This window comes from Onthophagus taurus, chromosome 2 (assembly GCF_036711975.1).
Source record: "Onthophagus taurus isolate NC chromosome 2, IU_Otau_3.0, whole genome shotgun sequence".
In the NCBI taxonomy this organism is placed as follows: domain Eukaryota; kingdom Metazoa; phylum Arthropoda; class Insecta; order Coleoptera; family Scarabaeidae; genus Onthophagus; species Onthophagus taurus.
Window position 1 is genome coordinate 27,363,358 of NC_091967.1, and position 15,990 is coordinate 27,379,347.

Here is a 15,990-nt window from a genome sequence, read left to right on the forward strand (position 1 = left end):
AAGGTACTAAAACGTTATAAAATAACGAAAATAATTTTTTTTTCAAAAATTATAAGCGATCGTGAAAATTTTTTCAAGTAAAAGTTATGTGAAATTATACTGTCAACCCAACTGAAGAAAAAAAAATTATAGATTTAAAAAAATAGCGAAATTAGTACTCACATCCGGTATAACCGGAAGTACAAAAAGAATGATTTCATGTCGTAATAATCCGTTTTAACGGTCTAACTATTCATTCCAAATAGTTTTCTTATATCACCAATAATAAAGAAAAATATGGGGGTGAGCCACTTTTAAGGGACACCCAGTATGTATAATCAGCACTATTTTATTATTTGAGGATAACCTTACGTTTAAAGTAAACATAAAGTTCTAGAAGATTTTGTATAAAAATGGTTTTAAAAGAGCTCTTGGGAATACATATAAGGGCGGCATAGTGTTTACTATGGTAAACGCAGGTAGAAATTTTGTTACTACTGTTTTCTGTCTTCCAAATTGTATCATCACTTTTACGTTAAAATTTCATCAATTTAATACATTTTAATAACATTATTATTATATTATCAGTACCAACGTTGAACTCGATAAAAATCCAACGTATTTCAGTAAATTATATTTTAATTTCCCATCTACATGCCATTTGTAATAAAAATACGTCTTCATTTTGCAATCATGGTTAAGGTAAATAAATTCGTAGGTAGGTACAATGCAATTTACATCTCGCGTAATATTCCGTCGTCGTGGTTGGAAGAGCCGCAAGCTATGCAAATTGTAGTAGGGAAACGAAATGGCTGGCATGAAGTGCTACGTGTTTTCCGACTAGGAAACATTTTGCCGGACCTAGAGCCTGGAAGAATTCCAGCTAGCGGAAGCTGCTGCAATCGTTGTCGTTGCTCCCGCCGATGATAGCGCAGCACAAACTGGTGGTGTATAGATTCTCTTCTCTGCAAAAGCAGGTGAGTCGGTTTTTCTCCGACGGTATTGACCCAGTCGCTAGCAAAGCATTTGCCTGCGTTCCCGCGCCCTATTCGGGCAGCGCTACCATCGCTCGGCGTCGGTAGGCGTCACGACGCGCGCCAGTCACCGTCCGTAGTGTGTGAGGAAATGTCTTCGTCTCCGTTTCTATTCAACTGGTAAGTGAACAAAAACTTGTTGACTGTTGTGTACTATTTTTTCAAAAACAAAATTCTTTTTAATTACTTTTACACCATTTTTTGTATTATTACCAATATTTTCGACATTATTTAATGGTTGATTCGCGAATAATATAATAGTTTATCATAATTAACTCATTATATGTGTTATATTATAACTTATTTAATTAATTGCTCAAAAACGTTAATTTACTTGATGAATTTTCTGGTAATGCATATAAAGCTAGAAACAGCAAAAATTTAATTGTCATTGTGTATTATGAGAAGATTTTCTTTAAACCATCTCATTTCCGTTAACGAGCAAAATGACCACATTACCGTCTAAAATTTGCATATTGTTTAACGATTTCGTCGGACCAAGAAAATTTAAGTAATAGTTACTTCGATTAGTTTAATTTAAACGTTTAATTAGTTTGTAATTAGTAGGTTCGAGGTTTTCGTTACGAAATTAAAGTTTTGGTATAATTACAAAACAAAGTATAATATATTCATCGTCCTAATAGTGAATATGAACGAAAAGGTCTACATACTTGAAATAATTTATCTTAATTTCTTTGGTTGATACGAATTCCCTTCCGTGAATAAGTAATTTTCTTTCTACGCCCCCGGTCGCAACGCCCCAAAAGGCAAAAGTTGCGTTGAAGCTTCCATTGTGAAAGTGCTTTATCAACGTCAAGCAATCGCGCTACTTTTTTGTGTTTGCTGTTTCGTACCTGCCATTCTGTGAAAAACGTATCACATGTAACATCAGGGAAGGGCAGCAGCTTGACGTATGAACGAAACAAAAAAGAACTATTGTACGATAAATTGATTTATATTTTTTCTCTTTATAATGCAAACATTTTATTCGATATTCTTCTCTAATAATTTAGTGATTTGTCGAATAATTATATTGGCAATAAGAAATTCTGATTTTGTAAATAATTTAGTCAAAAATACCTACTTTCCGAAAAGTTTTCCTCTGATATTAATAGCAGATTTAGTTTAAATATTTAATAATTTTAAGTTTTTAATGTAATGGTAATGTAAAATTAGGTGCCCCATTTGTTTTATACGAAACAAGTTAATTAAGGAATAATGTATTCGTATTTTCACCCAGTGGAATTTAGCGTCTTAGTAATTCTACAAGTGGTTCCAAATTATGCATGACACGGTATATAATTCCACTTAAGCACATTTTAAATTCCACATTTGAACTCTTTCGGTTTGGATCAAAGAATATCTTATTCAGAATGAAATTGTTTATGAATATAGTATATTATTATATGAGCATATAATGAGGGCTATTATTCACGAAGGTTAAGTTTATGTCACGATCGTAGCGAGTGGCATAATTAACCTGAGTGAATAATAGCTCATTATATGCGAGTAGAATACTATACTTTGTCCACGACTATTTAAATTGATTCCATAAATTTATTTTTTAAATAAATTTTTGAATAAAGGTTAAACGTCAATGTGACACAAATTCAATGTTACTAACTGTAACCAACTTCACAACAATTTGTCAAAATTAAGTGTCAGTTTTATAAACCGTCGTTTTCTTTACGAAAATTAATTAATTTATGCTTAAATCATACAAAAAAAGGAATTTGTTTAGGTTTTTTAATGTCAAACATTTAGAAACTCCTAAAAAATTGAATTAAATTGACGTTTTTTGAACTTTTAACGTTTCAAATAATTATTATTAGTCTGGTCAAGATGGCTACCCGTGAATAAAGATTATTATTCACCGCTATTATTCACTCCGTGAAAAATGACTACCATTTTGTTTTAGAAAACTCATTCATAAGGTATATATTATAAGGTAGTCGTGGACAAATACTTTTATTGTTCATTACAAACGATTTTTGTTAATGATTTTAATGATTCTTTAGATTTTGAGTTATAATCGATTTTAATTACTAAAAATGTACATATTACAATTAAGATTCTTGCTTTATACCTAGAAAATGATTACAGCTAGAATGGAAATGGTTGTGGTTTATGTACAGGATGGTTCAAATTCTATGTCCGAATAGGTTATCTCCGAAACTATAAACCTCAAAGCGCTATCGTCTCTTGTTTTTCGCCTAGAGGCCAAAATTGAAAATATCGTAAAACCAGCAAGTGCAATTATCTTGGTTATTATTATAGGTGGAGTATTATAACTAAGACATTATATGGACACTTTTTTACAGAGAATAAGATGACGTAGTCAAAAAAAATTTTCGGTTTTAGATTTCTAGATATTACGACAATTTTCGTTTTTTTAAATGGAAACAACCACTGATTATTCGCTTATTAAATCCGTTATTTTTTTCTGGTTACAAAAATATAGGTCTATTTCTTATTGTTTTAGAATAAAGCTAAAAATAAAGTTTTTTTAGTGTCGTCAAAGAAATTAAATTTACAGTTTCCTGTAAATTACGGTACTATAACTAAAAATTATTCTACTAAAAATTTATATAAAATTTACTTTATTTTCTAATATGTAACATTCTAACATGTTACACTTTTAGTAATACATCTTAAAAAACAGGATTTTTAATTTGACACTTCTGAAAATTTTTGAATACAAACAAATGTTGCAATGTTTATTTGAATTAAAAAAATAAAGTCCCTAGATTTACAAAGTACCGCGGTTTGAAGCCATTTTGGCTCGAAAGTCAAGCGGGAAATTTAAAACTATATCGTTCTATTGATAACATTACGCCAAATTTCCTTTCTTTTTTTTCTCGTGGTATTCTGAAGAGTCGAAAGTCCTTCTTACTGCCATTTTTGCAATTCCAAAGGCAACAAGACGGCAATAATATTTGTAAATAAGTGATGGGATACAGTGACAAGCTGTCAAACCGCCATGTTGGCTCGAAAACAGGCTTCATGAACCGCGCTACTTTGTAAATCTAGGGAAAAACAATATATGAGCGCCATCTATCAATAATTTATTAAGTCATTTAATAATAATATTAAATATTAATAAAAAATCTTAAATAATGCAATCTATTCCAACTTTTGTGTAAAACAAATATAAATTAAATAGTTCAACAAATGTATTTGTTTCAAATATCAGAAATATGTTTTTTAATTTTTAGTTATAATTTACAGGAAACTGTAAATTTAATTTCTTTGACGACACTAAAAAAAAAGTTTATTTTTAGCTTTATTCTAAAATAATAGAAAATAGACCTGTCAAACCCTATATTTTTGTAATCAGAAAAAAATAACGAATTTAATAAGCGAATAATCAGTGGTTGTTTCCATTTAAAAAAACCAAAATTGTTTTGATATCTCAAAATCTAAAACCGAAAAATTTTTTTTGACTACGTCATGAAATTCTCTGTAAAAAAGTGTCCATAGAATGTCTTAATTATAATACTCCACCTATAATAATAACCAAGATAATTGCACTTGTTGAAAAACAAAAGACGATAGCGCTTTGAGGTTTTCGGCATTAGCAGTTTCTCGAAAAACGAGATCATGACATGTAAGCTATTTTTTTCTAACTCTTATAGTTTCCGAGTTAGCCTATTCAGACATCGAATTTGAACCACCCTGTACTTTTGGATAATCGTTAATTTGATCACATGTATACTTGTACTTTCTGAATTTTTTTTTGTATCTCGTGAATAATTTTCGATATTGGAGATAAGCCAGTTGCATCTTAAACCGAGTAAATATGTCTCAATTGCCTTTATTTTTTGAAATAAATGATTGGATGTTAATAACGAAAATCATCAATTTTGATGTTATGGTGATTTCCAACTTCTACTAAAAGCTGATTTTAATTTAATTGATTTTCGGTTCATTTCCAACAATATATGTTAAATTTGTTTCTCTCCATCACTTGTAGTTTTTAGTTATGGAGTTATCACTGACTTTTGCAACAAAAATAAAATTTATATTTTGTGTATTTACAAAATCTAATTAAAAAATTGTTATAAATAAACAGAATCTAATCATGTATTATGTATTTTTGGTTCGTTATAAATAATTGCTTTTGAATATATTTATCTCTATCGCATTTTCTTTTTGAGATACGATTGACGTTAATAACGAATGTCATAAGTTTTGATGTTTTGGTGATTTCTAATTTCTATCTAACAAACTATTTTAATTGAGCTGATTCTGGTTATCAATTATTATTAACTTTCGGTCCATTCCTAACGGTATATGTTTTGTCTGATTTTAGCAACAGACATCAACAATTTTGACATTTTATGAAGTCACAATTTTGAATTAAAAATTTTTGGTTCATTATGAACAATTTTGTTTCACATATATATTATGTCTCTATCGCATTTACTTTTCTAGTTACGATTGAATGTAATAACGAAAACCATAAATTTTGATGTTTTGGTGATTTCTAATTTCTATCTAACAAACTATTTTAATTGAGCTGATTCTGGTTATCAATTATTATTAACTTTCGGTCCATTCCTAACGGTATATGTTTTGTCTGATTTTAGCAACAGACATCAACAATTTTGACATTTTATGAAGTCACAATTTTGAATTAAAAATTTTTGGTTCATTATGAACAATTTTGTTTCACATATATATTATGTCTCTATCGCATTTACTTTTCTAGTTACGATTGAATGTAATAACGAAAACCATAAATTTTGATGTTTTGTAGATTTCTAATTTCTTATTATCAATTATTTATGATATATTTATTATCTTATTATGGTTATGACTTTCGCTTCATTTCCAACGGTATACGTTAAAATTATTTCTTTCCAGTTTTTGAGTTATTCTAAGTTTAGCAACGAAAATCAAGAAAATTGACATTTTGTAAATTTACAATATCTAATTCAAAATTTTTATAAATAATAAATAACTTGATCATTCATATATTACGTGTTTACCAACTTTGATGTTTTGGTGATTTCCAATTTAAAATTAAAAGATGATTATAATCAAATTGTTGAAATTATTTTTTTCTATCGCGACTTGTTTTAGAATTAAGGTTGATTTAATTAACACTCAATTTTAATATAATGAGGAATATTTTGGCTATTTTTGATAACAATTTATACGTAAAATATTTTTCTCTATAGCTTTTAGATTTTGTGTAATATCAATTTCAATATTTTGAGGATTTCCACTAGGTTATCACTAAGGTGATTCTAATATAAACAATTATTATTAAAATTATTAAATTTCTTTTCCTCGTTTTTAGTTTTTGACTTATCAGCTTAACGAAAAACAATAACTTTGATATTTTGACGATTACAATTTTTTAATTAAAAATTGCATTGCTTATAGCTTGGTGAACTTTTGTTATTCTTTATTTTTGTTTTATTATAAATAATTTATGTTAAAATAATTTTTTCTATCTCTTCAATAATTTTGATATAATCGTTGATACATAATCAATCGTCATCAATCAAACACATATAAAAATGTATTTGGCATTGCATGGTATGGAGCAGTTAGAAGAAACATTAAATAACGACAATTTTTACTTTTTTAATAAAAAATATGTTATATTCCAATCATCCGAACTTACCGTGTAGCAAAAAATGGTCACTCTATAAAATATCTCAAGAAGCACTGAGCGATCTGTGACTACCAATAATTCTATCACCTTGATTAATAAGATCATGAATCCGTTTGATGTGACGCTCCCACATGCTAGACACCAGGAAACCTCGTGAACGGTTGCCGTTCGTCCACTAGAATGACCGCAATTAATCAGCTATACGTCCTCTGTAGCAATACAAAGACAACCACAAATGGACAATCGCGCTCTTCGACTCGGAAGAATCTCATCATTTAATTTTTGCAACCGGTCGCTGCTTGTTGGAAGTAAGCGAAGAAAGCTACTAGATTTCTTCATAATCCTGAGAAGAAAACCATTCGATTTTCAATCAACATATCATTTTTTGGCATCCTTTGACTAATACTGTCGTGCTACACGAAAGATGGTTTATTCGCACTTCGAAACGACCTTTATTTAATAGACACCACACATTATTAAAATTGCCGCCCCACATCAAACCTTTTTTATCCATCCCATACCGTTACCCAACACAAACCCAAAAATAACAAAGCCCGGAAGTTTGAAATAGTGTTAGTGAAGAACATTATCGAGCCACATTGTCAATTCAATTACTTTTCGTATTACCAGAAGCTACTGGCTATAACAAATAAAAATGTAAATGCAATAAAACATGTGTGTATTTATAGATGAATTCTTTTAATCTTAGCTCTACCGGTTTCGATCAATACATTTAATCATCTTCAGGAGCAACCTAATGTAATATAAATAAAAATCATTTACTAAAGTTAACAACATTCACAAATTTCTGTTACAAAAAATAAAATGAAAAATAAAATAAAACTAAAAATCACTAAAACTCACGTCAGTAAATATATTTTCAAAAGACATATTTGTTAGTTAATTAGGCTGTTATCCTCTTACTCTTGATATTTTAACTCTTCTTTTCCTTGTTACCCAGTTATTCAGAAATATCCAATAAGCCTACCATGCAACAATATGCGCCATGCGTTTCTTTACTTTTGTTTTTGGGGTTATGTATTTGTAATGAAGTTAGTTGCTTTTATACATTTTAAATTTAAATTAATTTGTGAACAAAACCATTTAATTAATATTATCGTCATTGTTTAAAAAATTATCCAATTAGTATCATGTTCAGTCACATTGTTGTGTCTTAAATGTTTGTCAAAGGTATAATATGTGGAAAATGGAAAATGGATCCTTTAGGAAAGGTGTAGATTTTAGGGTGACGAAGGGATTTTTGGTTGCCACGGGACCCAAACTGTCTAGTGGGCAATGCGTATTTCGGTCCCTTTTGTATTATTCGAAATTCTTGTTTATTGAATTTGATGTTTGTCAGGTTTGTAATTCTTTTATGAAATATGTGTTTGTGTGTGTCATAACAGTCCCACCCCTTTAATATGTCCCAACCATAGATACACTCAAAATTATTAAACATATACTCAAAGAAAAAGTTAGCAACGAAACAGATAGTAATAATCTATACAAATTATTTGATATATGCTTAAAACAAAACTTCTGTAGTTTTAATAACCGTTTCTATACTTACAAACAAGGGCTCCCTATGGGATCACCACTAAGCGGTATGTTGGCTAACATCTTTCTGGATAAAATGGAAAGGGAATGGATAATGAATGACAGAAATCCACATAAAACAGTATTCTTCTGTGGCAAAGATACGTTGATGACATTTTTGTGATTCTTAATACAACAGAAGAAAACAATGTCAAGGCACTACATGAATACATCAACACCTTGCAGGAAACCATTTCTTTTACAATTGAAACAGAACAGAATAACAGGATCAATTTCCTAGATCTAACATTAGAAAAAACAAACGATGGAATAAACATAGACATTTATAGAAAGAAAACACAAACAGACATAATCATACCGAAAGACTCACACCACAACTTTTCACATAAGTGAAAATGAAATGAAGAAAGAAATAGAAGTAATAAAACTAATTGGCAAGAACAACGGATATCAACCAGAAATTATAGAGAAGGTGATAGAAAGGAAAAAAACTAAAATAGCACGTAACAATTTAACGACACTACACACAAGAGAAGAGGACACAGGAATGGTTTACAGAACAATCTGGCCCCTGGCAACCAACATTTCCTTCCAATAACACTATAATCCACACCTATCCTATACTATTCCATATTCCTTCTTCCTGTTCCATAGTTTGAAAAAACACCATTCTATCACACGATATTATTACGGTCATACAAACAAGATAAAATAACATAATTAAAATACCCATACAGAACTAGCCCTTGAATAACATGCAACAAACACCAGGGAAATTTAATTAGTACCATACAGAAACTTAACAGTCCCACCCCTTTAAAAAAAAAAAAAACCCCAAGTGAACGAGGATGTCCTATAAGGTTGCAATAGGAACATCGCAACACTTTGAGTCCCATGGCAACCAAAAAAACTTTGGGTCCAATTCTATATTTGGCCATCGCAAATGATACACCAACTGCTGGTTCCGGCCCCACAAACGCTTAAGCGCTGCCATCTCGTGCTAGCTTATCTGCCGCTTCATTGCCAGCAATCCCAGAGTGACCCTGGACCCAGATCAGAGAAACTCTGTTCAATTCGTACTGTCATGTTCTTTACCTCTCTTTCAAGAAGGAGTTTAGCACCCATGTTAATAGTACTTCCGCCTGGGATACAGTACAGTACGTACCCAGGCTGCAAGCTTGCTTAATTCGAGGTCTGGCAGTATACTCCTGCTCCGACGCCTTCAGGCGTTTTTGATCCATCTGTGTACAAGAAAATGTCTGCCTGAACCAGAGAATTTTCATTTTCGCTCCAGGACTGCCGCTCAGGCAGTAGAATCTGGTATCGAGCATTAATCACTGATAGTGATACCACCAAATCTGACCGCATTGATAGCACAGTATCAGTGCTTATAATGTTTTCCCCAGCCCATTGGTACATGTACATGGATGGACATGTCGAAACAGTTTTGAGCATATTGCTTAAATCTGTAAATGGTTGTTCTAGTCACTTTCTCTATATGCAAATGCAGAGGAGATAGGTCAAGCAGAACCTGCAGTGCTAGAGTTGGCGTTGTGCTTATCGAACCAGAGATTGCCAATCCAGCTACTCGTTGAATTCGTGAAACTTTACTGATAACTGATGTCTGTCGGACTTTCCTATACCAGGCTGCTGCTCCGTGTGTGATCATAGGTCTAACCACAGTCGCATAGAGCCAGTACAGTCTTTCAGGGGTAAGACCCCTATTTTTTCCACAAAGACTGCGACAAGTCCACAAGGATGGTCTAGCTTTGTGCAAAACTCCCTGCAAATGTCCATTCTATGATAGGGTTTTGTCTAGGATTACTCCTAGATATTTGACTTCCTTTGAGAAAGGAATTTCTTCACCTTGGATAGTTGGACGGATTAGTCCATCCAACTTTCGTTTCCTGGTGAAGGGCACAATTGTCTTTTGCGGCTTTTGCGGGTACAATTAGCAGTAAGTAGTATCCGCAAATACAGGGTGATTTATAACATACGGAGCAGACTAAAAGGGTAGCTACTAGGGGCCAAATTAAAGATATTTTCTTAATAATGTTTTGACCACAACTTAATAATCACAAAGATATTGAACGTTAAAGTTGAATTAATGGCCAAGCATTTCTTACAATATACGGTATTACATTACGTTTAAATTCAAACTGCGAATATCTAAAAAATTAATAAAAATCTAAAATAAAAGATATTGTAACCTTCTTCAGAAACAAGTTCGAAGTGTTAACTCGAAAGTTTCTAGTTCTAGGTCTAGTGTTAGTTCTAGTCTAACACAGGCCGTGCGAGCATTCGTACTTATAATAAATTGTGTAGTTTTAAAGCTCCTTCAAAAATGAGGATGGCGTTGACTAGTATTTTAATTGTTCTTTACTGTATATCAGCGGTTCTCAAAAATGGACATTAAATTATTTAAAAAATTAACATGCGATATCTATGTAACAATTAAGTTTTTAACAAAACATTATTAAGAAAATCTCATCAGTTTTACCTCTAGTACCTACCCTTTTAATCTGCTACGTATGTTATAAATCACCCTGTATAATAAGTATCAGTATAATATGTAGCTTCTATAAACTTGTATAATCTCTGTTGACAATTCTGCACGTTTAAGAAAACTTCTTGCCGTATGCGCTTTGTTAGTGGTACCAATAAGATTTTGTGGTTGACGAAGAAATTTTTTCTGCATTACTGTATTTGAGTAAAGCGGTAGACATAAATCTGCAAGCGAATGAAGATGAACAAAATCCGACCCAGCTTAGTGAAAATGAACTTGAAGTGTGAGTAATTTATATGCATCCGCACCTTTTTATATTCACGTTGATACTACAAACAGCAATGATTTTTAGTCACAACATTTTGTGGATAAGTTCCTAAGAGGCTATTTAGCATATTTACCTTTGTGGTGTGTAGTGCTAACAAAACAACGACAAAGTTAATTGTAGTAGGTGATTTGATATACAGGTACCCGGAAATGACGTGTACAACGGAAGACCACAAGTACCTTGACCAAAAATATGATGATTTAACTCAACTTATCTAAAATTACTTAGTTTAGTCGCTAGAGGGCTTTAAAAGTTCATTATGAATTAAAGATAAAACGCAAATTGAAAAATACGAATACCGCTGTCACGTTTAAGTAACATAAGTAAACTGTTTTTGGTCAAGATGCTTGTGGTCTTCCGTCGTACACGTCATTTCCGGACACCTGTATATCAAATTAGCTACAAATATGTATCTAAACAATTTCGTTATCGGACGTTATACGGACAAAAATAGTAACATAAGAGCATTTCCGTGCCAACCAGCAGGGTATCGGCCAAGTGTAGTGGTGGCGAGTTTAATTTTTCCGTTAAATATAAATAATTGCAGTCATTTTGATTTATATACTGTCAATTCACAGAGCAAGTTTATTATTGCAATTCTAAAATTAAAGCTACTAGAAATAAAACTAAAAACTTTAGATCGTTTGACATTCCGGATGCCATGTTACAACCTTCCTCAGAAACAAATTTTGACTGAATTTCACTCAATAAAGCGCGGCATATCCCGGAAGTTTCAGCCGCGAAAGCCTACGACATAAATTCGCTATATTCATATTCAAATCAGCACATATTATTGTATAGCGTCCATTTTTCCTTTTTGTTGTGATTTGTGTACAGGCTGTCCCAATTTCGATGTCCGCATAGCCTATCTCCGAAACTAAAAGAGATAGAAAAAAAATAGCTTACATGTCATGATCTCGTTTTTCGAGAAAATGCTAATGCCGAAAACTACGAAGAGCTATCGTCTTTTGTTTTCGTCCTATCGGCAAAAACTGAAAATTTTGCGAAAACGACATTCGCGAATATCTCACTTATTATCAACGATGGAGTATTATAAATAAAACATTTTTGATTATATGGGCAACTTTTTACGAAGAATACAGTGGCGTAGGTAGAATTTTTTTTCCATCTTTTATTTTCGAGATTTTAGACGTAACTTTTTTTTTAAATGGAAACCATAGTAGGCTATGACCTAAAATAATTTGTTATTTTCTTCTGATAACAAATATATATAGTTTGTGGGGTATATTTCTTATAGTTATTGAATAATTAACAAAAATTCATTTTGTTCTATCTAAAACTAATGTATATATTTAAAAGTTAATGTTGCTATGGTGATAACCATACATACTATGATGGCACATAATGTATCAAATAATTGCTTAATTAAACTAAAATTAGAACTAACACTAGAAACTTTCTGGTTTTGCCGTGCGTCTTTTATAAAAGGTTTGACGTTTCGGAACCATGTTGCAACCTTCTTCAGAAACTGGTTCGAAGTGACGAGATCAAAAATCGGTAACTATATACAGGGTGTTTCGGTGACTCGGGGAACAAACGTAAACACATATACTAGAGTGAAAATGATAACGATTCATGTAAAAAAAAATTAGTAAAAGTCCTCAAATTGTAAAGATACAGGCCATCAAAGTTAGGAAATTTTAACACATTTTTCTAAATATCTTAAACACTATTTATGGTAAAGCGTTGAAATTTGGTATAGTGTAAACTAATATCACGTAAAATCACTAGGCAATTTTTGAGTTGGATCGGTACGCGGGAACAATGCTATACAGGCTGTTCCTAAAGTTTGTTTGATCAGAACTTTTTTCTTCTATCAAAACCCTACATTTATTTTTGCAGTTTCTAATAGTAAATTTAGTTTAAAAACTTTTATCACTCTTAAAGAATATTGATAAAAACCACCGTTTTCGTATTAAATGCAAAAATGTTAGGTTCCGAATTCAATAACACTAAAAAAAAAAAATAAATAAATAATCTGAATTGGCAATGATAAGTGAAAATCGAACTGAGCTGTCATAACTAATATGTATGCAACATGTCCAAGTGTAGATTTAGCTAAATCACATTTTTAATTTGTTTTAGTTGGTTTAATAAAAGAATGCAAAAATAATAAATTAACAATGAACAAAAAATAAACAAAAAAACGACAACACTAACAGGAATAATAAAAAAGGGACATAAAATTACAAGACAAGTAATAAAAAATACTAAAGGAAATGTTCAAAAACTTAGATTTTTTTTTTAGTGCTATTATTGAAATCGGAACCCAACATTTTTGCATTTAACGCAAAAACGGTGATTTTTATCAGTAATATCTAAGAGTAATAAAAGTTTCTAAACTAAATTTACTATTAGAAACTGCAAAAATAAATGTAGGGTTATGATGGAATAAAAAAGTTCTGAGCAAACAAACTTTAGGAACAGCCTGTATAGTAATGTTCCCGCGGACCGATCCAACTCATAAATTGCCTAACGAATTTACATCACATTGATTTATACTATACCAAATTTCAGCGCTTTACTGTAAATAGTGTTTAAGATATTTGGAAAAATGTGTTAAAATTTCTTAACTTTGATGGCCTGTATCTTTGAAATTTGAAGACTTTTATTAATTTTTTTTACATGAATCGTCATCATTTTCACTCTAGTATATGTGGTTAAATTTGTTCCCCGAGTCACCGAAACACAGTGTATAAGTCGGAAAAACTAATTAATAATCAGTTAACGCTAATTACAAGCTAATTATTAACTAATTGCGTTGCGTCCGGTGTGAGGCGGGAAGAGGTCTTCGTGATCACCACCATCTTCCATGTTCTGCTAAGCTCCCAGCCATCCTCTCTGTTGACGTTATTTTTATGTCGGTGGATCTCTATGGCTTCTCTTGTCAGTCTTTGGTAGTATCTGTTGTCCCTAGCCAGCACCTTTGTTTGTTCGAAGTCTATTCGGTGCCCCTCTGCATGGCAATGTTCCGCAACCGCCGACTGCTGGATCTTCTTCAGCCTTACATCCCTCTCATGCTCCTTGATGCGGCATTCGACGTTGCGTCCAGTTTGGCCAACATAAACCTTCCCACAGCTACACGATAGTCGATAGACTCCCGCTCTTTTTAATGGAGTTAGTTTGTCCTTGGCTATCGGGAGTGTGTTCCGAATTTTGCTGACCGTGCCGTACCGCACTACGATGTCGTTCTTCTTGAGATGCCTAGCAATTCGTTCCATTACACCTGAAACATAGGGAAGACAGATAAATCTAAGGTTTTGTACTTACCGTGTCCTCTTTCTGCTTTCGCTGCTTGATGGCCTGGTTGATGTCCCTCGAAGTGTATCCATTCTTCTGCAGCACGCCTCGTAGAAAGTGTTGCTCCTTCTTCAAGTTCTCTCCTTCACATAGTCTCGCTGCTCGCTGAAATAATATACGGATCACGGACCTCTTCTGTTCGGACATCGAAATTGGGACACCCTGTACTTGTTCGGAAATCAAAAAAATTGTATACCATTTTTTGATATCATTAATTAGTTTTAAATTAGATTTAAGTTTTGTTTTGTTTTTTTTTGTTTTCAGCAAACCAAGTTTGGAAACACGAAATCCTTATCTTACAAATCCTAAACCTTTTTCCTTATTTCATTATCATTATTTCTATTTACATTTTTATTATTTCTTCTTTTCAATTACAGAGGGAGGGAGTAGTTTTTGAAATTTTATTATCGCGCGTTTTGATAGTGAGTATTTTTGATAACTTTTGGGGAATTAATTCGCGTGCACAAGTTTATTCTTCCTCTTTTGAAACCAGTCTTTGTAGTGTACGGATTGTTATAAGAATTTATAAGTCGACATTTTGAAATAGTTCTTGTTTAGAATTTTCGATCGATTTGTATCCGTTTTTATCGGGAATAGAGAATTATAGGGAAGATTAAATCATTTTACTGGTTAAAACCTCTTTCCGTTTTACATTTCTTTAATTCTAACTTAATCTACTTAATGCTACCTTAAACCTAAATTCTTTCAAGCTCCTTTCATACTAAAGAAAACCACCCATACCTCCATTCATCCCTAATTAATTATATGTACAGTATTTTCCGATTTTTTTTTATTTCTTTAAACGTGTAGGTTTTTACTTTGAGCTATATTCCTTACAAAAGAATTTGGGAAATCTCCAGAAAACAAGTATATCTGGAATAAAGAAGTTAATTAATCTCAACATAACCCAAATTTCCTGTATTTACCTTCTACCAAGTGTTTCCGGAGGACGTTTGCTGTTTGTTTGCTGAACGTTGCTGTTTTTTTAATCGTCCTTGTGTCTACACGTATTATTTTCATCATCGTGAAATTCATCGTTGTGAAGTAAAGGTCAGATTTTTCCTTTATACAAAACACTACCAAGTGAAGTTTAGATAATTTTGTATTGTATTAATTTAGAGTTATTATTATATTTTTTGATACTTCACTTGCTTCGTGACTTAACTGCACTGAAGTTCAATTATTATTATCATTTTGTTTTACTTATTTTTTCATCATTTTTATTTTTTTGTAAAGACATCCGATTGTTAGGGGAAAATTTGTTAATTTTAGTTTTGAATTCGATTATTTTGATTTATTTTTTTTTCCGTTCATCTGGTCAAGATCTCAGATCAATCGAGGACGTGCGAAAAAGAAGTGACATGTTTAGAACCTAAAAATAGATTTCCAGTTCGCTGCGGGAACAAAAACAAAAACGTTGCATACAATAAATTGATAATAATTATGTGATAAAACATGGTGTCACAATATGTTCTCTAAGCATTTCTTTTCTTGCCATCTCCATTACTGGTTCATGAACAGTTCATTATCAATTCTTCAATAACTTCCTATTTGTCTGCTTAGGCATAGGATGTCAGGATTTCAAACATCCATTAGAAAAGCAAAACTACATTTAAACATTTTGATGCTAAATTGATAT

The 15,990-nt window shown here is 31.8% G+C and overlaps 1 protein-coding gene across 1 annotated transcript in view; it reads left to right on the forward strand.

The window, feature by feature from the left end:
* The first annotated feature begins 1,028 nt into the window (after nt 1-1,028).
* Nucleotides 1,029-15,990, forward strand: part of LOC111420766 (leucine-rich repeat-containing protein 15) — a 173,223-nt gene continuing 158,261 nt past the window's right edge. The window contains exon 1 of the mRNA XM_023053813.2: nt 1,029-1,133. The gene's annotated coding sequence lies outside the window, so the exon portion shown is untranslated. The remainder of the gene's footprint in view (nt 1,134-15,990) is intronic.